The 26,576-nt window shown below is 39.3% G+C and overlaps 37 non-coding genes across 37 annotated transcripts; all 37 read left to right on the forward strand.

Annotated features, from left to right (window-relative positions):
* Positions 1-95: 95 nt before the first annotated feature.
* On the forward strand, positions 96-169 carry TRNAT-AGU (transfer RNA threonine (anticodon AGU)). The gene has a single exon. It is a non-coding gene; the product is annotated as a tRNA-Thr (tRNA).
* A 617-nt stretch (positions 170-786) lies between these two features.
* On the forward strand, positions 787-860 carry TRNAT-AGU (transfer RNA threonine (anticodon AGU)). The gene has a single exon. It is a non-coding gene; the product is annotated as a tRNA-Thr (tRNA).
* Positions 861-1,465: 605 nt separating this feature from the next.
* On the forward strand, positions 1,466-1,539 carry TRNAT-AGU (transfer RNA threonine (anticodon AGU)). The gene has a single exon. It is a non-coding gene; the product is annotated as a tRNA-Thr (tRNA).
* Positions 1,540-2,489: 950 nt separating this feature from the next.
* Positions 2,490-2,563, forward strand: TRNAT-AGU (transfer RNA threonine (anticodon AGU)). The gene has a single exon. It is a non-coding gene; the product is annotated as a tRNA-Thr (tRNA).
* Positions 2,564-3,513: 950 nt separating this feature from the next.
* TRNAT-AGU (transfer RNA threonine (anticodon AGU)) lies at positions 3,514-3,587 on the forward strand. Its single transcript has one exon. It is a non-coding gene; the product is annotated as a tRNA-Thr (tRNA).
* Positions 3,588-4,445: 858 nt separating this feature from the next.
* On the forward strand, positions 4,446-4,519 carry TRNAT-AGU (transfer RNA threonine (anticodon AGU)). Its single transcript has one exon. It is a non-coding gene; the product is annotated as a tRNA-Thr (tRNA).
* Positions 4,520-4,777: 258 nt separating this feature from the next.
* On the forward strand, positions 4,778-4,851 carry TRNAT-AGU (transfer RNA threonine (anticodon AGU)). The gene has a single exon. It is a non-coding gene; the product is annotated as a tRNA-Thr (tRNA).
* A 617-nt stretch (positions 4,852-5,468) lies between these two features.
* On the forward strand, positions 5,469-5,542 carry TRNAT-AGU (transfer RNA threonine (anticodon AGU)). Its single transcript has one exon. It is a non-coding gene; the product is annotated as a tRNA-Thr (tRNA).
* A 605-nt stretch (positions 5,543-6,147) lies between these two features.
* TRNAT-AGU (transfer RNA threonine (anticodon AGU)) lies at positions 6,148-6,221 on the forward strand. Its single transcript has one exon. It is a non-coding gene; the product is annotated as a tRNA-Thr (tRNA).
* Positions 6,222-6,479: 258 nt separating this feature from the next.
* Positions 6,480-6,553, forward strand: TRNAT-AGU (transfer RNA threonine (anticodon AGU)). Its single transcript has one exon. It is a non-coding gene; the product is annotated as a tRNA-Thr (tRNA).
* A 618-nt stretch (positions 6,554-7,171) lies between these two features.
* TRNAT-AGU (transfer RNA threonine (anticodon AGU)) lies at positions 7,172-7,245 on the forward strand. The gene has a single exon. It is a non-coding gene; the product is annotated as a tRNA-Thr (tRNA).
* Positions 7,246-7,850: 605 nt separating this feature from the next.
* On the forward strand, positions 7,851-7,924 carry TRNAT-AGU (transfer RNA threonine (anticodon AGU)). The gene has a single exon. It is a non-coding gene; the product is annotated as a tRNA-Thr (tRNA).
* A 604-nt stretch (positions 7,925-8,528) lies between these two features.
* On the forward strand, positions 8,529-8,602 carry TRNAT-AGU (transfer RNA threonine (anticodon AGU)). The gene has a single exon. It is a non-coding gene; the product is annotated as a tRNA-Thr (tRNA).
* Positions 8,603-8,874: 272 nt separating this feature from the next.
* On the forward strand, positions 8,875-8,948 carry TRNAT-AGU (transfer RNA threonine (anticodon AGU)). Its single transcript has one exon. It is a non-coding gene; the product is annotated as a tRNA-Thr (tRNA).
* A 605-nt stretch (positions 8,949-9,553) lies between these two features.
* TRNAT-AGU (transfer RNA threonine (anticodon AGU)) lies at positions 9,554-9,627 on the forward strand. Its single transcript has one exon. It is a non-coding gene; the product is annotated as a tRNA-Thr (tRNA).
* An 858-nt stretch (positions 9,628-10,485) lies between these two features.
* TRNAT-AGU (transfer RNA threonine (anticodon AGU)) lies at positions 10,486-10,559 on the forward strand. Its single transcript has one exon. It is a non-coding gene; the product is annotated as a tRNA-Thr (tRNA).
* Positions 10,560-10,817: 258 nt separating this feature from the next.
* Positions 10,818-10,891, forward strand: TRNAT-AGU (transfer RNA threonine (anticodon AGU)). Its single transcript has one exon. It is a non-coding gene; the product is annotated as a tRNA-Thr (tRNA).
* Positions 10,892-11,508: 617 nt separating this feature from the next.
* On the forward strand, positions 11,509-11,582 carry TRNAT-AGU (transfer RNA threonine (anticodon AGU)). The gene has a single exon. It is a non-coding gene; the product is annotated as a tRNA-Thr (tRNA).
* A 951-nt stretch (positions 11,583-12,533) lies between these two features.
* On the forward strand, positions 12,534-12,607 carry TRNAT-AGU (transfer RNA threonine (anticodon AGU)). The gene has a single exon. It is a non-coding gene; the product is annotated as a tRNA-Thr (tRNA).
* A 951-nt stretch (positions 12,608-13,558) lies between these two features.
* TRNAT-AGU (transfer RNA threonine (anticodon AGU)) lies at positions 13,559-13,632 on the forward strand. The gene has a single exon. It is a non-coding gene; the product is annotated as a tRNA-Thr (tRNA).
* A 605-nt stretch (positions 13,633-14,237) lies between these two features.
* Positions 14,238-14,311, forward strand: TRNAT-AGU (transfer RNA threonine (anticodon AGU)). Its single transcript has one exon. It is a non-coding gene; the product is annotated as a tRNA-Thr (tRNA).
* A 604-nt stretch (positions 14,312-14,915) lies between these two features.
* TRNAT-AGU (transfer RNA threonine (anticodon AGU)) lies at positions 14,916-14,989 on the forward strand. Its single transcript has one exon. It is a non-coding gene; the product is annotated as a tRNA-Thr (tRNA).
* Positions 14,990-15,261: 272 nt separating this feature from the next.
* TRNAT-AGU (transfer RNA threonine (anticodon AGU)) lies at positions 15,262-15,335 on the forward strand. The gene has a single exon. It is a non-coding gene; the product is annotated as a tRNA-Thr (tRNA).
* A 259-nt stretch (positions 15,336-15,594) lies between these two features.
* On the forward strand, positions 15,595-15,668 carry TRNAT-AGU (transfer RNA threonine (anticodon AGU)). The gene has a single exon. It is a non-coding gene; the product is annotated as a tRNA-Thr (tRNA).
* Positions 15,669-15,939: 271 nt separating this feature from the next.
* On the forward strand, positions 15,940-16,013 carry TRNAT-AGU (transfer RNA threonine (anticodon AGU)). Its single transcript has one exon. It is a non-coding gene; the product is annotated as a tRNA-Thr (tRNA).
* A 272-nt stretch (positions 16,014-16,285) lies between these two features.
* TRNAA-AGC (transfer RNA alanine (anticodon AGC)) lies at positions 16,286-16,359 on the forward strand. Its single transcript has one exon. It is a non-coding gene; the product is annotated as a tRNA-Ala (tRNA).
* Positions 16,360-16,630: 271 nt separating this feature from the next.
* TRNAT-AGU (transfer RNA threonine (anticodon AGU)) lies at positions 16,631-16,704 on the forward strand. Its single transcript has one exon. It is a non-coding gene; the product is annotated as a tRNA-Thr (tRNA).
* Positions 16,705-17,320: 616 nt separating this feature from the next.
* On the forward strand, positions 17,321-17,394 carry TRNAT-AGU (transfer RNA threonine (anticodon AGU)). Its single transcript has one exon. It is a non-coding gene; the product is annotated as a tRNA-Thr (tRNA).
* Positions 17,395-18,342: 948 nt separating this feature from the next.
* On the forward strand, positions 18,343-18,416 carry TRNAT-AGU (transfer RNA threonine (anticodon AGU)). Its single transcript has one exon. It is a non-coding gene; the product is annotated as a tRNA-Thr (tRNA).
* Positions 18,417-18,687: 271 nt separating this feature from the next.
* TRNAT-UGU (transfer RNA threonine (anticodon UGU)) lies at positions 18,688-18,761 on the forward strand. Its single transcript has one exon. It is a non-coding gene; the product is annotated as a tRNA-Thr (tRNA).
* A 271-nt stretch (positions 18,762-19,032) lies between these two features.
* TRNAT-AGU (transfer RNA threonine (anticodon AGU)) lies at positions 19,033-19,106 on the forward strand. Its single transcript has one exon. It is a non-coding gene; the product is annotated as a tRNA-Thr (tRNA).
* A 616-nt stretch (positions 19,107-19,722) lies between these two features.
* On the forward strand, positions 19,723-19,796 carry TRNAT-AGU (transfer RNA threonine (anticodon AGU)). Its single transcript has one exon. It is a non-coding gene; the product is annotated as a tRNA-Thr (tRNA).
* Positions 19,797-20,738: 942 nt separating this feature from the next.
* Positions 20,739-20,812, forward strand: TRNAT-AGU (transfer RNA threonine (anticodon AGU)). Its single transcript has one exon. It is a non-coding gene; the product is annotated as a tRNA-Thr (tRNA).
* A 961-nt stretch (positions 20,813-21,773) lies between these two features.
* Positions 21,774-21,847, forward strand: TRNAT-AGU (transfer RNA threonine (anticodon AGU)). Its single transcript has one exon. It is a non-coding gene; the product is annotated as a tRNA-Thr (tRNA).
* A 930-nt stretch (positions 21,848-22,777) lies between these two features.
* Positions 22,778-22,851, forward strand: TRNAT-AGU (transfer RNA threonine (anticodon AGU)). Its single transcript has one exon. It is a non-coding gene; the product is annotated as a tRNA-Thr (tRNA).
* A 942-nt stretch (positions 22,852-23,793) lies between these two features.
* TRNAT-AGU (transfer RNA threonine (anticodon AGU)) lies at positions 23,794-23,867 on the forward strand. Its single transcript has one exon. It is a non-coding gene; the product is annotated as a tRNA-Thr (tRNA).
* A 961-nt stretch (positions 23,868-24,828) lies between these two features.
* Positions 24,829-24,902, forward strand: TRNAT-AGU (transfer RNA threonine (anticodon AGU)). Its single transcript has one exon. It is a non-coding gene; the product is annotated as a tRNA-Thr (tRNA).
* Positions 24,903-26,576: the final 1,674 nt, after the last annotated feature.

Here is a 26,576-nt window from a genome sequence, read left to right on the forward strand (position 1 = left end):
TGTATCGATGAAACGTATGACAGTTAATATAGATCGTAATAATATCCACACATTGTACAGAGAGGTAGAAACGAAAGGTCAAAATTCGTGACCAGGGCGCCATGGCTTAGTTGGTTAAAGCGCCTGTCTAGTTAACAGGAGATCCTGAGTTCGAATCTCAGTGGTGCCTTTTTTATTTAGGTGCTTCACCGAACAATTCCTTGTTTGATAATTACATTATTGACACTCATGATTGGTACTCGTCCAGTGTTAGAAAATTCTCCTCAGGCTGGTGGATGATATGCAAGTAAATCGGAACATGCTATCATTATAAAAATAAAAATTACCTGGAAATTTGAATATCACTGTGTCGATGAAACGTATGACACTTAATATGGATTGTAATAATGTCCATGCAGTGTACCGAGAGGTCGAAACGAAAGGTCAAAGTTCGTGACCAGGGTGCCATGGCTTAGTTGGTTAAAGCGCCTGTCTAGTAAACAGGAGATCTTGAGTTCGACCCTCAGTGGTGCTTATTTTTATTTAGGTGCTTCACCGAACAATTTCTTGTTTGATAATTACATTATTTACACTCATGATTGGTACTCGCCCAGGGTTGGGAAATTCTCCTTAGGCTGGTGGATGATATGCAAGTAAATCGGAACATGCTATCATTTTAAAAATAAAAATAGCCAGGAAATTGAAATATCACTGTGTCGATGAAACTTATGACACTTATTATGGATCGTAATAATGTCCATGTAGTGCACCGAGAGGTCGAAACGAAAGGTCAAAGATCGTGACTAGGGTGCCATGGCTTAGTTGGTTAAAGCGCCTGTCTAGTAAACAGGAGATCCTGAGTTCGACTCTCAGTGGTGCCTATATTTATTTAGGTGCTTCACCGAACAATTCCTTGTTTGATAATTACATTATTTGTACTCGTCCAGGGTTGGGAAATTCTCTTTAGACTGGTGGATGATATGCAAGTAAATCGGAACATGCTATCATTTTAAAAATAAAAATAACCTGGAAATTGAAATATCACTGTGTCGATGAAATTTATGACACTTAATATGGATCGTAATAATGTCCATGCAGTGTACTGAGAGGTCGAAACGAAAGGTCAAAGTTCGTGACTAGGGTGCCATGGCTTAGTTGGTTAAAGCGCCTCTCTAGTAAACAGGAGATCGTGAGTTCGACTCTCAGTGGTGCCTATTTTTATTTAGGTGCTTCACCGAACAATTCCTTGTTTGATAATTACATTATTGACACTCATGATTGGTACTCGCCCAGGGTTGGGAAATTCTCCTTAGGCTGGTGGATGATATGCAAGTAAATTGGAACATGCTATCATTTTAAAAATAAAAATAGCCTGGAAATTGAAATATCACTGTGTCGATGTAACTTATGACACTTATTATGGATCGTAATAATGTCCATACAGTGCACCGAGAGGTCGAAATGAAAGGTCAAAGTTCGTGACCAGGGCGCCATGGCTTAGTTGGTTAAAGCGCCTGTCTAGTAAACAGGAGATCCTGAGTTCGAATCTCAGTGGTGCCTTTTTTATTTAGGTGCTTCACCGAACAATTCCTTGTTTGATAATTACATTATTTGTACTCGTCCAGGGTTGGGAAATTCTCTTCAGGCTGTTGGATGATATGCAAGTAAATCGGAACATGCTATCATTATAAAAATAAAAATTACCTGGAAATTGGAATATCACTGTGTCGATGAAACGTATGACAGTTAATATGGATCGTAATAATATCCACACAGTGTACAGAGAGGTAGAAACGAAAGGTCAAAATTCGTGACCAGGGCGCCATGGCTTAGTTGGTTAAAGCGCCAGTCTAGTTAACAGGAGATCCTGAGTTCGACTCTCAGTGGTGCCTATTTTTATTTAGGTGCTTCACCGAACAATTCCTTGTTTGATAATTACATTATTTACACTCATGATTGGTACTCGTCCAGTGTTAGAAAATTCTCCTCAGGCTGGTGGATGATATGCAAGTAAATCCGAACATGCTATCATTATAAAAATAAAAATTACCTGGAAATTTGAATATCACTGTGTCGATGAAACGTATGACACTTAATATGGATTGTAATAATGTCCATGCAGTGTACCGAGAGGTCGAAACGAAAGGTCAAAGTTCGTGACCAGGGTGCCATGGCTTAGTTGGTTAAAGCGCCTGTCTAGTAAACAGGAGATCCTGTGTTCGACTCTCAGTGGTGCCTATTTTTATTTAGGTGCTTCACCGAACAATTCCTTGTTTGATAATTACATTATTTACACTCATGATTGATACTCGCCCAGGGTTGGGAAATTCTCCTTAGGCTGGTAGATGATATGCAAGTAAATCGGAACATGCTATCATTTTAAAAATAAAAATAGCCAGGAAATTGAAATATCACTGTGTTGATGAAACTTATGACACTTATTATGGATCGTAATAATGTCCATGCAGTGCACCGAGAGGTCGAAACGAAAGGTCAAAGTTCGTGACGAGGGTGCCATGGCTTAGTTGGTTAAAGCGCCTGTCTAGTAAACAGGAGATCCTGAGTTCGACTCTCAGTGGTGCCTATATTTATTTAGGTGCTTCACCGAACAATTCCTTGTTTGATAATTACATTATTTGTACTCGTCCAGGGTTGGGAAATTCTCTTTAGGCTGGTGGATGATATGCAAGTAAATCGGAACATGCTATCATTTTAAAAATAAAAATAACCTGGAAATTGAAATATCACTGTGTCGATGAAATTTATGACACTTAATATGGATCGTAATAATGTCCATGCAGTGTACTGAGAGGTCGAAACGAAAGGTCAAAGTTCGTGACTAGGGTGCCATGGCTTAGTTGGTTAAAGCGCCTCTCTAGTAAACAGGAGATCCTGAGTTCGACTCTCAGTGGTGCCTATTTTTATTTAGGTGCTTCACCGAACAATTCCTTGTTTGATAATTACATTATTGACACTCATGATTGGTACTCGTCCAGTGTTGGGAAATTCTCCTTAGGCTGGTGGATGTTATGCAAGTAAATCGGAACATGCTATCATTTTAAAAATAAAAATAGCTTGGAAATTGAAATATCACTGTGTCGATGAAACTTATGACACTTATTATGGATCGTAATAATGTCCATACAGTGCACCGAGAGGTAGAAACGAAAGGTCAAAGGAAGTGACCAGGGCGCCATGGCTTAGTTGGTTAAAGCGCCTGTCTAGTAAACAGGAGATCCTGGGTTCGAATCTCAGTGGTGAATTTTTTATTTAGGTGCTTCACCGAACAATTCCTTGTTTGATAATTACATTATTGACACTCATGATTGGTAGTCGTCCAGTGTTGGGAAATTCTCCTTAGGCTGGTGGATGATATGCAAGTAAATCGGAACATGCTATCATTATAAAAATAAAAATTACCTGGAAATTGGAATATCACTGTGTCGATGAAACGTATGACACTTAATATGGATCGTAATAATGTCCATACAGTGTACCGAGAGGTCGAAACGAAAGGTCAAAGGAAATGACCAGGGCGCCATGGCTTAGTTGGTTAAAGCGCCTGTCTAGTAAACAGGAGATCCTGGGTTCGAATCTCAGTGGTGCCTTTTTTATTTAGGTGCTTCACCGAACAATTCCTTGTTTGATAATTACATTATTGACACTCATGATTGGTACTCGTCCAGGGTTGGGAAATTCTCTTTAGGCTGGTGGATGATATGCAAACAAATCGGAACCTGCTATAATTTTAGAAATAAAAATAACCTGGCAATTGAAATATCACTGTGTCGATGAAACGTATGACACTTAATATGGATCGTAATAATGTCCACACAGTGTACCGAGAGGTAGAAACGAAAGGTCAAAATTCGTGACCAGGGTGCCATGGCTTAGTTGGTTAAAGCGCCTGTCTAGTAAACAGGAGATCCAGAGTTCGAATCTCAGTGGTGCCTTTTTTATTTAGGTGCTTCACCGAACAATTACTTGTTTGATAATTACATTATTTGTTCTCGTCCAGGGTTGGGAAATTCTCTTCAGGATGGTGGATGATATGCAAGTAAATCGGAACATGCTATCATTATAAAAATAAAAATTACCTGGAAATTGGAATATCACTGTGTCGACGAAACGTATGACACTTAATATGGATCGTAATAATATCCACACAGTGTACCGAGAGGTAGAAACGAAAGGTCAAAATTCGTGACCAGGGCGCCATGGCTTAGTTGTTTGATAATTACATTATTGACACTCATGATTGGTACTCGTCCAGGGTTGGGAAATTCTCTTTAGGCTGGTGGATGATATGCAAATAAATCGGAACATGCTATCATTTTAAAAATAAAAATAACCTGGCAATTGAAATATCACTGTGTCGATGAAACGTATGACACTTAATATGGATCGTAATAATGTCCACACAGTGTACCGAGAGGTAGAAAAGAAAGGTCAAAATTTGTGACCAGGGCGCCATGGCTTAGTTGGTTAAAGCGCCTGTCTAGTAAACAGGAGATCCTGAGTTCGAATCTCAGTGGTGCCTTTTTTATTTAGGTGCTTCACCGAACAATTCCTTGTTTGATAATTACATTATTTGTACTCGTCCAGGGTTGGGAAATTCTCTTCAGGCTGTTGGATGATATGCAAGTAAATCGGAACATGCTATCATTATAAAAATAAAAATTACCTGGAAATTGGAATATCACTGTATCGATGAAACGTATGACAGTTAATATAGATCGTAATAATATCCACACATTGTACAGAGAGGTAGAAACGAAAGGTCAAAATTCGTGACCTGGGCGCCATGGCTTAGTTGGTTAAAGCGCCTGTTTAGTTAACAGGACATCCTGAGTTCGAATCTCAGTGGTGCCTTTTTTATTTAGGTGCTTCACCGAACAATTCCTTGTTTGATAATTACATTATTGACACTCATGATTGGTACTCGTCCAGTGTTAGAAAATTCTCCTCAGGCTGGTGGATGATATGCAAGTAAATCGGAACATGCTATCATTATAAAAATAAAAATTACCTGGAAATTTGAATATCACTGTGTCGATGAAACGTATGACACTTAATATGGATTGTAATAATGTCCATGCAGTGTACCGAGAGGTCGAAACGAAAGGTCAAAGTTCGTGACCAGGGTGCCATGGCTTAGTTGGTTAAAGCGCCTGTCTAGTAAACAGGAGATCTTGAGTTCGACCCTCAGTGGTGCTTATTTTTATTTAGGTGCTTCACCGAACAATTTCTTGTTTGATAATTACATTATTTACACTCATGATTGGTACTCGCCCAGGGTTGGGAAATTCTCCTTAGGCTGGTGGATGATATGCAAGTAAATCGGAACATGCTATCATTTTAAAAATAAAAATAGCCAGGAAATTGAAATATCACTGTGTCGATGAAACTTATGACACTTATTATGGATCGTAATAATGTCCATGTAGTGCACCGAGAGGTCGAAACGAAAGGTCAAAGATCGTGACTAGGGTGCCATGGCTTAGTTGGTTAAAGCGCCTGTCTAGTAAACAGGAGATCCTGAGTTCGACTCTCAGTGGTGCCTATATTTATTTAGGTGCTTCACCGAACAATTCCTTGTTTGATAATTACATTATTTGTACTCGTCCAGGGTTGGGAAATTCTCTTTAGACTGGTGGATGATATGCAAGTAAATCGGAACATGCTATCATTTTAAAAATAAAAATAACCTGGAAATTGAAATATCACTGTGTCGATGAAATTTATGACACTTAATATGGATCGTAATAATGTCCATGCAGTGTACTGAGAGGTCGAAACGAAAGGTCAAAGTTCGTGACTAGGGTGCCATGGCTTAGTTGGTTAAAGCGCCTCTCTAGTAAACAGGAGATCCTGAGTTCGACTCTCAGTGGTGCCTATTTTTATTTAGGTGCTTCACCGAACAATTCCTTGTTTGATAATTACATTATTGACACTCATGATTGGTACTCGCCCAGGGTTGGGAAATTCTCCTTAGGCTGGTGGATGATATGCAAGTAAATTGGAACATGCTATCATTTTAAAAATAAAAATAGCCTGGAAATTGAAATATCACTGTGTCGATGTAACTTATGACACTTATTATGGATCGTAATAATGTCCATACAGTGCACCGAGAGGTCGAAATGAAAGGTCAAAGTTCGTGACCAGGGCGCCATGGCTTAGTTGGTTAAAGCGCCTGTCTAGTGAACAGGAGATCCTGAGTTCGAATCTCAGTGGTGCCTTTTTTATTTAGGTGCTTCACCGAACAATTCCTTGTTTGATAATTACATTATTTGTACTCGTCCAGGGTTGGGAAATTCTCTTCAGGCTGTTGGATGATATGCAAGTAAATCGGAACATGCTATCATTATAAAAATAAAAATTACCTGGAAATTGGAATATCACTGTGTCGATGAAACGTATGACAGTTAATATGGATCGTAATAATATCCACACAGTGTACAGAGAGGTAGAAACGAAAGGTCAAAATTCGTGACCAGGGCGCCATGGCTTAGTTGGTTAAAGCGCCTGTCTAGTTAACAGGAGATCCTGAGTTCGACTCTCAGTGGTGCCTATTTTTATTTAGGTGCTTCACCGAACAATTCCTTGTTTGATAATTACATTATTTACACTCATGATTGGTACTCGTCCAGTGTTAGAAAATTCTCCTCAGGCTGGTGGATGATATGCAAGTAAATCGGAACATGCTATCATTATAAAAATAAAAATTACCTGGAAATTTGAATATCACTGTGTCGATGAAACGTATGACACTTAATATGGATTGTAATAATGTCCATGCAGTGTACCGAGAGGTCGAAACGAAAGGTCAAAGTTCGTGACCAGGGTGCCATGGCTTAGTTGGTTAAAGCGCCTGTCTAGTAAACAGGAGATCCTGTGTTCGACTCTCAGTGGTGCCTATTTTTATTTAGGTGCTTCACCGAACAATTCCTTGTTTGATAATTACATTATTTACACTCATGATTGATACTCGCCCAGGGTTGGGAAATTCTCCTTAGGCTGGTAGATGATATGCAAGTAAATCGGAACATGCTATCATTTTAAAAATAAAAATAGCCAGGAAATTGAAATATCACTGTGTTGATGAAACTTATGACACTTATTATGGATCGTAATAATGTCCATGCAGTGCACCGAGAGGTCGAAACGAAAGGTCAAAGTTCGTGACGAGGGTGCCATGGCTTAGTTGGTTAAAGCGCCTGTCTAGTAAACAGGAGATCCTGAGTTCGACTCTCAGTGGTGCCTATATTTATTTAGGTGCTTCACCGAACAATTCCTTGTTTGATAATTACATTATTTGTACTCGTCCAGGGTTGGGAAATTCTCTTTAGGCTGGTGGATGATATGCAAGTAAATCGGAACATGCTATCATTTTAAAAATAAAAATAACCTGGAAATTGAAATATCACTGTGTCGATGAAATTTATGACACTTAATATGGATCGTAATAATGTTCATGCAGTGTACTGAGAGGTCGAAACGAAAGGTCAAAGTTCGTGACTAGGGTGCCATGGCTTAGTTGGTTAAAGCGCCTCTCTAGTAAACAGGAGATCCTGAGTTCGACTCTCAGTGGTGCCTATTTTTATTTAGGTGCTTCACCGAACAATTCCTTGTTTGATAATTACATTATTGACACTCATGATTGGTACTCGCCCAGGGTTGGGAAATTCTCCTTAGGCTGGTGGATGATATGCAAGTAAATTGGAACATGCTATCATTTTAAAAATAAAAATAGCCTGGAAATTGAAATATCACTGTGTCGATGTAACTTATGACACTTATTATGGATCGTAATAATGTCCATACAGTGCACCGAGAGGTCGAAATGAAAGGTCAAAGTTCGTGACCAGGGCGCCATGGCTTAGTTGGTTAAAGCGCCTGTCTAGTAAACAGGAGATCCTGAGTTCGAATCTCAGTGGTGCCTTTTTTATTTAGGTGCTTCACCGAACAATTCCTTGTTTGATAATTACATTATTTGTACTCGTCCAGGGTTGGGAAATTCTCTTCAGGGTGTTGGATGATATGCAAGTAAATCGGAACATGCTATCATTATAAAAATAAAAATTACCTGGAAATTGGAATATCACTGTGTCGATGAAACGTATGACAGTTAATATGGATCGCAATAATATCCACACAGTGTACAGAGAGGTAGAAACGAAAGGTCAAAATTCGTGACCAGGGCGCCATGGCTTAGTTGGTTAAAGCGCCTGTCTAGTTAACAGGAGATCCTGAGTTCGACTTTCAGTGGTGCCTATTTTTATTTAGGTGCTTCACCGAACAATTCCTTGTTTGATAATTACATTATTTACACTCATGATTGGTACTCGTCCAGTGTTAGAAAATACTCCTCAGGCTGGTGGATGATATGCAAGTAAATCGGAACATGCTATCATTATAAAAATAAAAATTACCTGGAAATTTGAATATCACTGTGTCGATGAAACGTATGACACTTAATATGGATTGTAATAATGTCCATGCAGTGTACCGAGAGGTCGAAACGAAAGGTCAAAGTTCGTGACCAGGGTGCCATGGCTTAGTTGGTTAAAGCGCCTGTCTAGTAAACAGGAGATCCTGAGTTCGACTCTCAGTGGTGCCTATTTTTATTTAGGTGCTTCACCGAACAATTCCTTGTTTGATAATTATATTATTTACACTCATGATTGATACTCGCCCAGGGTTGGGAAATTCTCCTTAGGCTGGTGGATGATATGCAAGTAAATCGGAACATGCTATCATTTTAAAAATAAAAATAGCCAGGAAATTGAAATATCACTGTGTCGATGAAACTTATGACACTTATTATGGATCGTAATAATGTCCATGCAGTGCACCGAGAGGTCGAAACGAAAGGTCAAATTTTGTGACTAGGGTGCCATGGCTTAGTTGGTTAAAGCGCCTGTCTAGTAAACAGGAGATCCTGAGTTCGACTCTCAGTGGTGCCTATATTTATTTAGGTGCTTCACCGAACAATTCCTTGTTTGATAATTACATTATTTGTACTCGTCCAGGGTTGGGAAATTCTCTTTAGGCTGGTGGATGATATGCAAGTAAATCGGAACATGCTATCATTTTAAAAATAAAAATAACCAGGAAATTGAAATATCACTGTGTCGATGAAACTTAAGACACTTATTATGGATCGTAATAATGTCCATACAGTGCACCGAGAGGTCGAAACGAAAGGTCAAAGTATGACACCAGGGCGCCATGGCTTAGTTGGTTAAAGCGCCAGTCAAGTAAACAGGAGATCCTGAGTTCGAATTTCAGTGGTGCCTTTTTTATTTAGGTGCTTCACCGAACAATTCCTTGTTTGATAATTACATTATTGACACTCATGATTGGTACTCGTCCAGGGTTGGGAAATTCTCTTTAGGCTGGTGGATGATATGCAAGTAAATCGGAACATGATATCATTTTAAAAATAAAAATAACCTGGCAATTGAAATGTCACTGTGTCGATGAAACTTATGACACTAATTATGGATCGTAATTATGTCCATACAGTGCACCGAGAGGTCGAAACGAAATGTCGAAAGTTCGTGACCAGGGCGCCATGGCTTTGTTGGTTAAAGCGCCTGTCTAGTAAACAGGAGATCCTGAGTTCGACTCTCAGTGGTGCCTTTTTTATTTAGGTGCTTCACCGAACAATTCCTTGTTTGATAATTACATTATTGACACTCATGATTGGTACTCGTCCAGGGTTGGGAAATTCTCTTTAGGCTGGTGGATGATATGCAAACAAATCGGAACCTGCTATAATTTTAGAAATAAAAATAACCTGGCAATTGAAATATCACTGTGTCGATGAAACGTATGACACTTAATATGGATCGTAATAATGTCCACACAGTGTACCGAGAGGTAGAAACGAAAGGTCAAAATTCGTGACCAGGGTGCCATGGCTTAGTTGGTTAAAGCGCCTGTCTAGTAAACAGGAGATCCAGAGTTCGAATCTCAGTGGTGCCTTTTTTATTTAGGTGCTTCACCGAACAATTACTTGTTTGATAATTACATTATTTGTTCTCGTCCAGGGTTGGGAAATTCTCTTCAGGATGGTGGATGATATGCAAGTAAATCGGAACATGCTATCATTATAAAAATAAAAATTACCTGGAAATTGGAATATCACTGTGTCGACGAAACGTATGACACTTAATATGGATCGTAATAATATCCACACAGTGTACCGAGAGGTAGAAACGAAAGGTCAAAATTCGTGACCAGGGCGCCATGGCTTAGTTGTTTGATAATTACATTATTGACACTCATGATTGGTACTCGTCCAGGGTTGGGAAATTCTCTTTAGGCTGGTGGATGATATGCAAATAAATCGGAACATGCTATCATTTTAAAAATAAAAATAACCTGGCAATTGAAATATCACTGTGTCGATGAAACGTATGACACTTAATATGGATCGTAATAATGTCCACACAGTGTACCGAGAGGTAGAAAAGAAAGGTCAAAATTTGTGACCAGGGCGCCATGGCTTAGTTGGTTAAAGCGCCTGTCTAGTAAACAGGAGATCCTGAGTTCGAATCTCAGTGGTGCCTTTTTTATTTAGGTGCTTCACCGAACAATTCCTTGTTTGATAATTACATTATTTGTACTCGTCCAGGGTTGGGAAATTCTCTTCAGGCTGTTGGATGATATGCAAGTAAATCGGAACATGCTATCATTATAAAAATAAAAATTACCTGGAAATTGGAATATCACTGTATCGATGAAACGTATGACAGTTAATATAGATCGTAATAATATCCACACATTGTACAGAGAGGTAGAAACGAAAGGTCAAAATTCGTGACCAGGGCGCCATGGCTTAGTTGGTTAAAGCGCCTGTCTAGTTAACAGGACATCCTGAGTTCGAATCTCAGTGGTGCCTTTTTTATTTAGGTGCTTCACCGAACAATTCCTTGTTTGATAATTACATTATTGACACTCATGATTGGTACTCGTCCAGTGTTAGAAAATTCTCCTCAGGCTGGTGGATGATATGCAAGTAAATCGGAACATGCTATCATTATAAAAATAAAAATTACCTGGAAATTTGAATATCACTGTGTCGATGAAACGTATGACACTTAATATGGATTGTAATAATGTCCATGCAGTGTACCGAGAGGTCGAAACGAAAGGTCAAAGTTCGTGACCAGGGTGCCATGGCTTAGTTGGTTAAAGCGCCTGTCTAGTAAACAGGAGATCTTGAGTTCGACCCTCAGTGGTGCTTATTTTTATTTAGGTGCTTCACCGAACAATTTCTTGTTTGATAATTACATTATTTACACTCATGATTGGTACTCGCCCAGGGTTGGGAAATTCTCCTTAGGCTGGTGGATGATATGCAAGTAAATCGGAACATGCTATCATTTTAAAAATAAAAATAGCCAGGAAATTGAAATATCACTGTGTCGATGAAACTTATGACACTTATTATGGATCGTAATAATGTCCATGTAGTGCACCGAGAGGTCGAAACGAAAGGTCAAAGATCGTGACTAGGGTGCCATGGCTTAGTTGGTTAAAGCGCCTGTCTAGTAAACAGGAGATCCTGAGTTCGACTCTCAGTGGTGCCTATATTTATTTAGGTGCTTCACCGAACAATTCCTTGTTTGATAATTACATTATTTGTACTCGTCCAGGGTTGGGAAATTCTCTTTAGACTGGTGGATGATATGCAAGTAAATCGGAACATGCTATCATTTTAAAAATAAAAATAACCTGGAAATTGAAATATCACTGTGTCGATGAAATTTATGACACTTAATATGGATCGTAATAATGTCCATGCAGTGTACTGAGAGGTCGAAACGAAAGGTCAAAGTTCGTGACTAGGGTGCCATGGCTTAGTTGGTTAAAGCGCCTGTCTAGTTAACAGGAGATCCTGAGTTCGACTCTCAGTGGTGCCTATTTTTATTTAGGTGCTTCACCGAACAATTCCTTGTTTGATAATTACATTATTTACACTCATGATTGGTACTCGTCCAGTGTTAGAAAATTCTCCTCAGGCTGGTGGATGATATGCAAGTAAATCGGAACATGCTATCATTATAAAAATAAAAATTACCTGGAAATTTGAATATCACTGTGTCGATGAAACGTATGACACTTAATATGGATTGTAATAATGTCCATGCAGTGTACCGAGAGGTCGAAACGAAAGGTCAAAGTTCGTGACCAGGGTGCCATGGCTTAGTTGGTTAAAGCGCCTGTCTAGTAAACAGGAGATCCTGTGTTCGACTCTCAGTGGTGCCTATTTTTATTTAGGTGCTTCACCGAACAATTCCTTGTTTGATAATTACATTATTTACACTCATGATTGATACTCGCCCAGGGTTGGGAAATTCTCCTTAGGCTGGTAGATGATATGCAAGTAAATCGGAACATGCTATCATTTTAAAAATAAAAATAGCCAGGAAATTGAAATATCACTGTGTTGATGAAACTTATGACACTTATTATGGATCGTAATAATGTCCATGCAGTGCACCGAGAGGTCGAAACGAAAGGTCAAAGTTCGTGACGAGGGTGCCATGGCTTAGTTGGTTAAAGCGCCTGTCTAGTAAACAGGAGATCCTGAGTTCGACTCTCAGTGGTGCCTATATTTATTTAGGTGCTTCACCGAACAATTCCTTGTTTGATAATTACATTATTTGTACTCGTCCAGGGTTGGGAAATTCTCTTTAGGCTGGTGGATGATATGCAAGTAAATCGGAACATGCTATCATTTTAAAAATAAAAATAACCTGGAAATTGAAATATCACTGTGTCGATGAAATTTATGACACTTAATATGGATCGTAATAATGTCCATGCAGTGTACTGAGAGGTCGAAACGAAAGGTCAAAGTTCGTGACTAGGGTGCCATGGCTTAGTTGGTTAAAGCGCCTGTCTAGTTAACAGGAGATCCTGAGTTCGACTCTCAGTGGTGCCTATTTTTATTTAGGTGCTTCACCGAACAATTCCTTGTTTGATAATTACATTATTTACACTCATGATTGGTACTCGTCCAGTGTTAGAAAATTCTCCTCAGGCTGGTGGATGATATGCAAGTAAATCGGAACATGCTATCATTATAAAAATAAAAATTACCTGGAAATTTGAATATCACTGTGTCGATGAAACGTATGACACTTAATATGGATTGTAATAATGTCCATGCAGTGTACCGAGAGGTCGAAACGAAAGGTCAAAGTTCGTGACCAGGGTGCCATGGCTTAGTTGGTTAAAGCGCCTGTCTAGTAAACAGGAGATCCTGTGTTCGACTCTCAGTGGTGCCTATTTTTATTTAGGTGCTTCACCGAACAATTCCTTGTTTGATAATTACATTATTTACACTCATGATTGATACTCGCCCAGGGTTGGGAAATTCTCCTTAGGCTGGTAGATGATATGCAAGTAAATCGGAACATGCTATCATTTTAAAAATAAAAATAGCCAGGAAATTGAAATATCACTGTGTTGATGAAACTTATGACACTTATTATGGATCGTAATAATGTCCATGCAGTGCACCGAGAGGTCGAAACGAAAGGTCAAAGTTCGTGACGAGGGTGCCATGGCTTAGTTGGTTAAAGCGCCTGTCTAGTAAACAGGAGATCCTGAGTTCGACTCTCAGTGGTGCCTATATTTATTTAGGTGCTTCACCGAACAATTCCTTGTTTGATAATTACATTATTTGTACTCGTCCAGGGTTGGGAAATTCTCTTTAGGCTGGTGGATGATATGCAAGTAAATCGGAACATGCTATCATTTTAAAAATAAAAATAACCTGGAAATTGAAATATCACTGTGTCGATGAAATTTATGACACTTAATATGGATCGTAATAATGTCCATGCAGTGTACTGAGAGGTCGAAACGAAAGGTCAAAGTTCGTGACTAGGGTGCCATGGCTTAGTTGGTTAAAGCGCCTCTCTAGTAAACAGGAGATCCTGAGTTCGACTCTCAGTGGTGCCTATTTTTATTTAGGTGCTTCACCGAACAATTCCTTGTTTGATAATTACATTATTGACACTCATGATTGGTACTCGTCCAGTGTTGGGAAATTCTCCTTAGGCTGGTGGATGTTATGCAAGTAAATCGGAACATGCTATCATTTTAAAAATAAAAATAGCTTGGAAATTGAAATATCACTGTGTCGATGAAACTTATGACACTTATTATGGATCGTAATAATGTCCATACAGTGCACCGAGAGGTCGAAACGAAAGGTCAAAGGAAGTGACCAGGGCGCCATGGCTTAGTTGGTTAAAGCGCCTGTCTAGTAAACAGGAGATCCTGAGTTCGAATCTCAGTGGTGCCTTTTTTATTTAGGTGCTTCACCGAACAATTCCTTGTTTGATAATTACATTATTTGTACTCGTCCAGGGTTGGGAAATTCTCTTCAGGGTGTTGGATGATATGCAAGTAAATCGGAACATGCTATCATTATAAAAATAAAAATTACCTGGAAATTGGAATATCACTGTGTCGATGAAACGTATGACAGTTAATATGGATCGCAATAATATCCACACAGTGTACAGAGAGGTAGAAACGAAAGGTCAAAATTCGTGACCAGGGCGCCATGGCTTAGTTGGTTAAAGCGCCTGTCTAGTTAACAGGAGATCCTGAGTTCGACTTTCAGTGGTGCCTATTTTTATTTAGGTGCTTCACCGAACAATTCCTTGTTTGATAATTACATTATTTACACTCATGATTGGTACTCGTCCAGTGTTAGAAAATACTCCTCAGGCTGGTGGATGATATGCAAGTAAATCGGAACATGCTATCATTATAAAAATAAAAATTACCTGGAAATTTGAATATCACTGTGTCGATGAAACGTATGACACTTAATATGGATTGTAATAATGTCCATGCAGTGTACCGAGAGGTCGAAACGAAAGGTCAAAGTTCGTGACCAGGGTGCCATGGCTTAGTTGGTTAAAGCGCCTGTCTAGTAAACAGGAGATCCTGAGTTCGACTCTCAGTGGTGCCTATTTTTATTTAGGTGCTTCACCGAACAATTCCTTGTTTGATAATTATATTATTTACACTCATGATTGATACTCGCCCAGGGTTGGGAAATTCTCCTTAGGCTGGTGGATGATATGCAAGTAAATCGGAACATGCTATCATTTTAAAAATAAAAATAGCCAGGAAATTGAAATATCACTGTGTCGATGAAACTTATGACACTTATTATGGATCGTAATAATGTCCATGCAGTGCACCGAGAGGTCGAAACGAAAGGTCAAATTTTGTGACTAGGGTGCCATGGCTTAGTTGGTTAAAGCGCCTGTCTAGTAAACAGGAGATCCTGAGTTCGACTCTCAGTGGTGCCTATATTTATTTAGGTGCTTCACCGAACAATTCCTTGTTTGATAATTACATTATTTGTACTCGTCCAGGGTTGGGAAATTCTCTTTAGGCTGGTGGATGATATGCAAGTAAATCGGAACATGCTATCATTTTAAAAATAAAAATAACCAGGAAATTGAAATATCACTGTGTCGATGAAACTTAAGACACTTATTATGGATCGTAATAATGTCCATACAGTGCACCGAGAGGTCGAAACGAAAGGTCAAAATTTGTGACCAGGGCGCCATGGCTTAGTTGGTTAAAGCGCCTGTCTAGTAAACAGGAGATCCTGAGTTCGAATCTCAGAGGTGCCTTTTTTATTTAGGTGCTTCACCGAACAATTCCTTGTATGATAATTTCATTATTGACACTCATGATTGGTACTCGTCCAGTGTTAGAAAATTCTCCTCAGGCTGGTGGATGATATGCAAGTAAATCGGAACATGCTATCATTATAAAAATAAAAATTACCTGGAAATTTGAATATTACTGTGTCGATGAAACGTATGACACTTAATATGGATCGTAATAATGTCCATGCAGTGTACTGAGAGGTCGAAACGAAAGGTCAAAGTTCGTGACCAGGGTGCCATGGCTTAGTTGGTTAAAGCGCCTGTCTAGTAAACAGGAGATCCTGAGTTCGACTCTCAGTGGTGCCTATTTTTATTTAGGTGCTTCACCGAACAATTCCTTGTTTGATAATTACATTATTGACACTCATGATTGGTACTCGCCCAGGGTTGGGAAATTCTCCTTAGGCTGGTGGATGATATGCAAGTAAATTGGAACATGCTATCATTTTAAAAATAAAAATAGCCTGGAAATTGAAATATCACTGTGTCGATGAAACTTATGACACTTATTATGGATCGTAATAATGTCCATGCAGTGCACCGAGAGGTCGAAACGAAAGGTCAAAGTTCGTGACTAGGGTGCCATGGCTTAGTTGGTTAAAGCGCCTGTCTAGCAAACAGGAGATCCTGAGTTCGAATTTCAGTGGTGCCTTTTTTATTTAGGTGCTTCACCGAACAATTCCTTGTTTGATAATTACATTATTGACACTCATGATTGGTACTCGTCCAGGGTTGGGAAATTCTCTTTAGGCTGGTGGATGATATGCAAGTAAATCGGAACATGATATCATTTTAAAAATAAAAATAACCTGGCAATTGAAATGTCACTGTGTCGATGAAACTTATGACACTAATTATGGATCGTAATCATGTCCATACAGTGCACCGAGAGGTCGAAACGAAAGGTGAAAATTCGTGACCAGGGCGCCATGGCTTAGTTGGTTAAAGCGCCTGTCTAGTAAACAGGAGATCCTGAGTTCGAATCTCAGTGGTGCCTTTTTTATTTAGGTGCTTCACCGAACAATTCCTTGTTTGATAATTACATTATTGACATTATTGATTGGTACTCGTCCAGTGTTAGGAAATTCTCCTCACGCTGGTGGATGATATGCAAGTAAATCGGAACATGCTATCATTATAAAAATAAAAATTACCTGGAAATTTGAGTATCACTGTGTCGTCGAAACTTATGACACTTAATATTGATCGTAATAATATCCACACAGTGTACCGAGAGGTCGAAACGAAAGGTCAAAGTATGACACCAGGGCGCCATGGCTTAGTTGGTTAAAGCGCCAGTCAAGTAAACAGGAGATCCTGAGTTCGAATTTCAGTGGTGCCTTTTTTATTTAGGTGCTTCACCGAACAATTCCTTGTTTGATAATTACATTATTGACACTCATGATTGGTACTCGTCCAGGGTTGGGAAATTCTCTTTAGGCTGGTGGATGATATGCAAGTAAATCGGAACATGATATCATTTTAAAAATAAAAATAACCTGGCAATTGAAATGTCACTGTGTCGATGAAACTTATGACACTAATTATGGATCGTAATCATGTCCATACAGTGCACCGAGAGGTCGAAACGAAAGGTCAAAGTTCGTGACCAGGGCGCCATGGGTTAGTTGGTTAAAGCGCCTGTCTAGTAAACAGGAGATCCTGAGTTCGAATCTCAGTGGTGCCTTTTTTATTTAGGTGCTTCAGTGAACAATTCCTTGTTTGATAATTACATTATTGACACTCCTGATTGGTACTCGTTCAGGGTTGGGAAATTCTCTTCAGGCTGGTGGATGATATGCAAGTAAATCGGAACATGCTATCATTATAAAAATAAAAATTACCTGGAAATTTGAGTATCACTGTGTCGTCGAAACTTATGACACTTAATATTGATCGTAATAATATCCACACAGTGTACCGAGAGGTCGAAACGAAAGGTCAAAGTTCGACACCAGGGCGCCATGGCTTAGTTGGTTAAAGCGCCAGTCAAGTAAACAGGAGATCCTGAGTTCGAATTTCAGTGGTGCCTTTTTTATTTAGGTGCTTCACCGAACAATTCCTTGTTTGATAATTACATTATTGACACTCATGATTGGTACTCGTCCAGGGTTGGGAAATTCTCTTTAGGCTGGTGGATGATATGCAAGTAAATCGGAACATGATATCATTTTAAAAATAAAAATAACCTGGCAATTGAAATGTCACTGTGTCGATGAAACTTATGACACTAATTATGGATCGTAATCATGTCCATACAGTGCACCGAGAGGTCGAAACGAAAGGTCAAATTTCGTGACCAGGGCGCCATGGGTTAGTTGGTTAAAGCGCCTGTCTAGTAAACAGGAGATCCTGAGTTCGAATTTCAGTGTTGCCTTTTTTATTTAGGTGCTTCACCGAACAATTCCTTGTTTGATAATTACATTATTTGTACTCGTCCAGGGTTGGGAAATTCTCTTTAGGCTGGTGGATGATATGCAAGTAAATCGGAACATGCTATCATTTTAAAAATAAAAATAACCTGGAAATTGAAATATCACTGTGTCGATGAAACTTATGACACTTATTATGGATCGTAATAATGTCCATACAGTGTACCGAGATTTCGAAGCGAAAGTGCAAAGTTCGTGACCAGGGCGCCATGGCTTAGTTGGTAAAAGCGCCAGTCTAGTAAACAGGAGATCCTGAGTTTGAATCTCAGTGGTGCCTTTTTTATTTAGGTGCTTCACCGAACAATTCCTTGTTTGATAATTACATTATTGACACTCATGATTGGTACTCGTCCAGGGTTGGGAAATTTACTTTAGGCAGGTGGATGATATGCAAGTAAATCGGAACATGCTATCATTTTAAAAATAAAAATAACCTGGCAATTGAAATGTCACTGTGTCGATGAAACTTATGACACTTATTATGGATCGTAATCATGTCCATACAGTGCACCGAGAGGTCGAAACGAAAGGTCAAATTTCGTGACCAGGGCGCCATGGCTTAGTTGGTTAAAGCGCCTGTCTTGTAAACAGGAGATCCTGATTTCGACTCTCAGTGGTGCCTTTTTTATTTAGGTACTTCACCGAACAAATCTTTGTTTGATAATTACATTATTGACACTCATGATTGGTACTCGTCCAGGGTTGGGAAATTCTCTTTAGGCTGGGGGATGATATGCAAGTAAATCGGAACATGCTATCATTTTAAAAATAAAAATAACCTGGCAATTGAAATATCACTGTGTCGATGAAACTTATGACACTTATTATGGATCGTAATCATGTCCATAAAGTGCACCGAGTGGTCGAAACGATAGGTCAAAGTTCGTGACCAGGGCGCCATGGCTTAGTTGGTTAAAGCGCCTGTCTAGTAAACAGGAGATCCTGAGTTCGACTCTCAGTGGTGCCTTTTATATTTAGGTGCTTCACCGAACAATTCCTTGTTTGATAATTACATTATTGACACTCATGATTGGTACTCGTTCAGTGTTAGGAAATTCTCCTCACGCTGGTGGATGATATGCAAGTAAATCGGAACATGCTATCATTATAAAAATAAAAATTACCTGGAAATTTGAGTATCACTGTGTCGTCGAAACTTATGACACTTAATATTGATCGTAATAATATCCACACAGTGTACCGAGAGGTCGAAACGAAAGGTCAAAGTTCGACACCAGGGCGCCATGGCTTAGTTGGTTAAAGCGCCAGTCAAGTAAACAGGAGATCCTGAGTTCGAATTTCAGTGGTGCCTTTTTTATTTAGGTGCTTCACCGAACAATTCCTTGTTTGATAATTACATTATTGACACTCATGATTGGTACTCGTCCAGGGTTGGGAAATTCTCTTTAGGCTGGTGGATGATATGCAAGTAAATCGGAACATGATATCATTTTAAAAATAAAAATAACCTGGCAATTGAAATGTCACTGTGTCGATGAAACTTATGACACTAATTATGGATCGTAATCATGTCCATACAGTGCACCGAGAGGTCGAAACGAAAGGTCAAAGTTCGTGACCAGGGCGCCATGGGTTAGTTGGTTAAAGCGCCTGTCTAGTAAACAGGAGATCCTGAGTTCGAATCTCAGTGGTGCCTTTTTTATTTAGGTGCTTCAGTGAACAATTCCTTGTTTGATAATTACATTATTGACACTCATGATTGGTTCAGGGTTGGGAAATTCTCTTCAGGCTGGTGGATGATATGCAAGTAAATCGGAACATGCTATCATTATAAAAATAAAAATTACCTGGAAATTTGAGTATCACTGTGTCGTCGAAACTTATGACACTTAATATTGATCGTAATAATATCCACACAGTGTACCGAGAGGTCGAAACGAAAGGTCAAAGTTCGACACCAGGGCGCCATGGCTTAGTTGGTTAAAGCGCCAGTCAAGTAAACAGGAGATCCTGAGTTCGAATTTCAGTGGTGCCTTTTTTATTTAGGTGCTTCACCGAACAATTCCTTGTTTGATAATTACATTATTGACACTCATGATTAGTACTCGTCCAGGGTTGGGAAATTCTCTTTAGGCTGGTGGATGATATGCAAGTAAATCGGAACATGATATCATTTTAAAAATAAAAATAACCTGGCAATTGAAATGTCACTGTGTCGATGAAACTTATGACACTAATTATGGATCGTAATCATGTCCATACAGTGCACCGAGAGGTCGAAACGAAAGGTCAAATTTCGTGACCAGGGCGCCATGGGTTAGTTGGTTAAAGCGCCTGTCTAGTAAACAGGAGATCCTGAGTTCGAATTTCAGTGTTGCCTTTTTTATTTAGGTGCTTCACCGAACAATTCCTTGTTTGATAATTACATTATTTGTACTCGTCCAGGGTTGGGAAATTCTCTTTAGGCTGGTGGATGATATGCAAGTAAATCGGAACATGCTATCATTTTAAAAATAAAAATAACCTGGAAATTGAAATATCACTGTGTCGATGAAACTTACGACACTTATTATGGATCGTAATAATGTCCATACAGTGTACCGAGATTTCGAAACGAAAGGTCAAAGTTCGTGACCAGGGCGCCATGGCTTAGTTGGTAAAAGCGCCAGTCTAGTAAACAGGAGATCCTGAGTTTGAATCTCAGTGGTGCCTTTTTTATTTAGGTGCTTCACCGAACAATTCCTTGTTTGATAATTACATTATTGACACTCATGATTGGTACTCGTCCAGGGTTGGGAAATTTACTTTAGGCAGGTGGATGATATGCAAGTAAATCGGAACATGCTATCATTTTAAAAATAAAAATAACCTGACAATTGAAATGTCACTGTGTCGATGAAACTTATGACACTTATTATGGATCGTAATCATGTCCATACAGTGCACCGAGAGGTCGAAACGAAAGGTCAAATTTCGTGACCAGGGCGCCATGGCTTTGTTGGTTAAAGCGCCTGTCTAGTAAACAGGAGATCCTGATTTCGACTCTCAGTGGTGCCTTTTTTATTTAGGTACTTCACCGAACAAATCCTTGTTTGATAATTACATTATTGACACTCATGATTGGTACTCGTCCAGGGTTGGGAAATTCTCTTTAGGCTGGGGGATGATATGCAAGTAAATCGGAACATGCTATCATTTTAAAAATAAAAATAACCTGGCAATTGAAATATCACTGTGTCGATGAAACTTATGACACTTATTATGGATCGTAATCATGTCCATAAAGTGCACCGAGAGGTCGAAACGATAGGTCAAAGTTCGTGACCAGGGCGCCATGGCTTTGTTTGTTAAAGCGCCTGTCTAGTAAACAGGAGATCCTGAGTTCAACTCTCAATGGTGCCTTTTATATTTAGGTGCTTCACCGAACAATTCCTTGTTTGATAATTACATTATTGACACTCATGATTGGTACTCGTTCAGTGTTAGGAAATTCTCATCAGGCTGGTGGATGATATGCAAGTAAATCGGAACATGCTATCATTATAAAAATAAAAATTACCTGGAAATTTGAGTATCACTGTGTCGTCGAAACTTATGACACTTAATATTGATCGTAATAATGTCCACACAGTGTACCGAGTGGTCGAAACGATAGGTCAAAGTTCGTGACCAGGGCGCCATGGCTTAGTTGGTTAAAGCGCCTGTCTAGTAAACAGGAGATCCTGAGTTCGACTCTCAGTGGTGCCTATTTTTATTTAGGGGCTTCACCGAACAATTCCTTGTTTGATAATTACATTATTTGTACTCGTCCAGGGTTGGGAAATTCTCTTCAGACTGGTGGATTATATGCAAGTAAATCGGAACATGCTATCATTTTAAAAATGAAAATTACCTGGAAATTGGAATATCACTGTGTCGATGAAATTAACGACACTCAATATGGATCGTAATAATTTCCATACAGTGTACCGAGTGGTCGAAACGATAGGTCAAAGTTCGTGACCAGGGCGCCATGCCTTAGTTGATTAAAGCGCCTGTCTAGTTCGAATCTCAGTGGTGCCTTTTTATTTAGGTGATTCACTGAACAATTCCTTGTTTGATAATTACATTATTGACACTCATGATTGGTACTCGTCCAGGGTTGGGAAATTCTCTTTAGGCTGGTGGATGATCTGCAAGTAAATCGGAACATGCTATCATTTTAAAAATAAAAATAACCTGGAAATTGAAATATCACTGTGTCGATGAAACTTATGACACTTATTATGGATCGTAATAATGTCCATACAGTACACCGAGAAGTCGGAACGAAAAGTCAAAGTTTGTGACCAGGGAGCCATGACTTAGTTGGTTAAAGCGCCTGTCTAGTAAACAGGAGATCCTGAGTTTGAATCTCAGTGGTGCCTTTTTTATTTAGGTGCTTCACCGAACAATTCCTTGTTTGATAATTACATTATTGACACTCATGATTGGTACTCGTTCAGTGTTGGGAAATTCTCCTCAGGCTGGTGGATGATATGCAAGTAAATCCGTACATGCTATCATTTTAAAAATAAAAATAACCTGGAAACTGAAATATCACTGTGTCGATGAAACTTATGACACTAATTATGGATCGTAATCATGTCCATACAGTGCACCGAGAGGTCGAAACGAAAGGTCAAAGTTCGTGACCAGGGCGCCATGGGTTAGTTGGTTAAAGCGCCTGTCTAGTAAACAGGAGATCCTGAGTTCGAATCTCAGTGGTGCCTTTTTTATTTAGGTGCTTCAGTGAACAATTCCTTGTTTGATAATTACATTATTGACACTCATGATTGGTTCAGGGTTGGGAAATTCTCTTCAGGCTGGTGGATGATATGCAAGTAAATCGGAACATGCTATCATTATAAAAATAAAAATTACCTGGAAATTTGAGTATCACTGTGTCGTCGAAACTTATGACACTTAATATTGATCGTAATAATATCCACACAGTGTACCGAGAGGTCGAAACGAAAGGTCAAAGTTCGACACCAGGGCGCCATGGCTTAGTTGGTTAAAGCGCCAGTCAAGTAAACAGGAGATCCTGAGTTCGAATTTCAGTGGTGCCTTTTTTATTTAGGTGCTTCACCGAACAATTCCTTGTTTGATAATTACATTATTGACACTCATGATTAGTACTCGTCCAGGGTTGGGAAATTCTCTTTAGGCTGGTGGATGATATGCAAGTAAATCGGAACATGATATCATTTTAAAAATAAAAATAACCTGGCAATTGAAATGTCACTGTGTCGATGAAACTTATGACACTAATTATGGATCGTAATCATGTCCATACAGTGCACCGAGAGGTCGAAACGAAAGGTCAAATTTCGTGACCAGGGCGCCATGGGTTAGTTGGTTAAAGCGCCTGTCTAGTAAACAGGAGATCCTGAGTTCGAATTTCAGTGTTGCCTTTTTTATTTAGGTGCTTCACCGAACAATTCCTTGTTTGATAATTACATTATTTGTACTCGTCCAGGGTTGGGAAATTCTCTTTAGGCTGGTGGATGATATGCAAGTAAATCGGAACATGCTATCATTTTAAAAATAAAAATAACCTGGAAATTGAAATATCACTGTGTCGATGAAACTTACGACACTTATTATGGATCGTAATAATGTCCATACAGTGTACCGAGATTTCGAAACGAAAGGTCAAAGTTCGTGACCAGGGCGCCATGGCTTAGTTGGTAAAAGCGCCAGTCTAGTAAACAGGAGATCCTGAGTTTGAATCTCAGTGGTGCCTTTTTTATTTAGGTGCTTCACCGAACAATTCCTTGTTTGATAATTACATTATTGACACTCATGATTGGTACTCGTCCAGGGTTGGGAAATTTACTTTAGGCAGGTGGATGATATGCAAGTAAATCGGAACATGCTATCATTTTAAAAATAAAAATAACCTGACAATTGAAATGTCACTGTGTCGATGAAACTTATGACACTTATTATGGATCGTAATCATGTCCATACAGTGCACCGAGAGGTCGAAACGAAAGGTCAAATTTCGTGACCAGGGCGCCATGGCTTTGTTGGTTAAAGCGCCTGTCTAGTAAACAGGAGATCCTGATTTCGACTCTCAGTGGTGCCTTTTTTATTTAGGTACTTCACCGAACAAATCCTTGTTTGATAATTACATTATTGACACTCATGATTGGTACTCGTCCAGGGTTGGGAAATTCTCTTTAGGCTGGGGGATGATATGCAAGTAAATCGGAACATGCTATCATTTTAAAAATAAAAATAACCTGGCAATTGAAATATCACTGTGTCGATGAAACTTATGACACTTATTATGGATCGTAATCATGTCCATAAAGTGCACCGAGAGGTCGAAACGATAGGTCAAAGTTCGTGACCAGGGCGCCATGGCTTTGTTTGTTAAAGCGCCTGTCTAGTAAACAGGAGATCCTGAGTTCAACTCTCAATGGTGCCTTTTATATTTAGGTGCTTCACCGAACAATTCCTTGTTTGATAATTACATTATTGACACTCATGATTGGTACTCGTTCAGTGTTAGGAAATTCTCATCAGGCTGGTGGATGATATGCAAGTAAATCGGAACATGCTATCATTATAAAAATAAAAATTACCTGGAAATTTGAGTATCACTGTGTCGTCGAAACTTATGACACTTAATATTGATCGTAATAATGTCCACACAGTGTACCGAGTGGTCGAAACGATAGGTCAAAGTTCGTGACCAGGGCGCCATGGCTTAGTTGGTTAAAGCGCCTGTCTAGTAAACAGGAGATCCTGAGTTCGACTCTCAGTGGTGCCTATTTTTATTTAGGGGCTTCACCGAACAATTCCTTGTTTGATAATTACATTATTTGTACTCGTCCAGGGTTGGGAAATTCTCTTCAGACTGGTGGATGATATGCAAGTAAATCGGAACATGCTATCATTTTAAAAATGAAAATTACCTGGAAATTGGAATATCACTGTGTCGATGAAATTAACGACACTCAATATGGATCGTAATAATTTCCATACAGTGTACCGAGTGGTCGAAACGATAGGTCAAAGTTCGTGACCAGGGCGCCATGCCTTAGTTGATTAAAGCGCCTGTCTAGTTCGAATCTCAGTGGTGCCTTTTTATTTAGGTGATTCACTGAACAATTCCTTGTTTGATAATTACATTATTGACACTCATGATTGGTACTCGTCCAGGGTTGGGAAATTCTCTTTAGGCTGGTGGATGATCTGCAAGTAAATCGGAACATGCTATCATTTTAAAAATAAAAATAACCTGGAAATTGAAATATCACTGTGTCGATGAAACTTATGACACTTATTATGGATCGTAATAATGTCCAAACAGTACACCGAGAAGTCGGAACGAAAAGTCAAAGTTTGTGACCAGGGAGCCATGACTTAGTTGGTTAAAGCGCCTGTCTAGTAAACAGGAGATCCTGAGTTTGAATCTCAGTGGTGCCTTTTTTATTTAGGTGCTTCACCGAACAATTCCTTGTTTGATAATTACATTATTGACACTCATGATTGGTACTCGTTCAGTGTTAGGAAATTCTCCTCAGGCTGGTGGATGATATGCAAGTAAATCCGTACATGCTATCATTTTAAAAATAAAAATAACCTGGAAACTGAAATATCACTGTGTCGATGAAACTTATGACACTTATTATGGATCGTAATAATGTCCATACAGTGTACCGAGATTTCGAAACGAAAGGTGAAAGTTCATGACCAGGGCGCCATGGCTTAGTTGGTAAAAGCGCCTGTCTAGTAAACAAGTACTGAGAAATAATTTTTAAACTCATAGTTGCTGTCGACATAGGAAGTATAGTAAGCAAATAACACCGAATAAACGGCAAGGTAAAGACTATGTCTAATTATAGTAAATACGTACTGCGTGCGTGACTCGAACCGGCGCTCGCGTACGGCACCTAATCGCCTAGCTTCACGCCACTACACGTCTTCCCCTCGGCCAACAACAACAACTATGAGTTTAAAAATTATTTCTCAGTACTTATTCACTGTTAAAATGCTGTACCATTACTTTCACCATCCTACTACAGCCAGATCTGAAGGCCTTTGCCGCATTCTAGCCATGCTGTGTGGCGCGTATCGCGTGGACGGGTTTCACGTTCTCTGCATGTAATAAGCTCGGTTATTAAGCATCCTTTTTTGGGGATGCCCGGTGGCCGAGGGGAAGACGTGTAGTGGCGTGAAGCTAGGCGATTAGGTGCCGTACGCGAGCGCCGGTTCGAGTCACGCACGCAGTACGTATTTACTATAATTAGACATAGTCTTTACCTTGCCGTTTATTCGGTGTTATTTGCTTACTTTGTCTAGTAAACAGGAGATCCTGAGTTTGAATCTCAGTGGTGCCTTTTTTATTTAGGTGCTTCACCGAACAATTCCTTGTTTGATAATTACATTATTTGTACTCGTCCAGGGTTGGGAAATTTACTTTAGGCTGGTGGATGATATG

Source organism: Saccoglossus kowalevskii, chromosome 5 (assembly GCF_978046115.1).
Source record: "Saccoglossus kowalevskii chromosome 5, keSacKowa6.1, whole genome shotgun sequence".
Lineage (NCBI taxonomy): Eukaryota > Metazoa > Hemichordata > Enteropneusta > Harrimaniidae > Saccoglossus > Saccoglossus kowalevskii.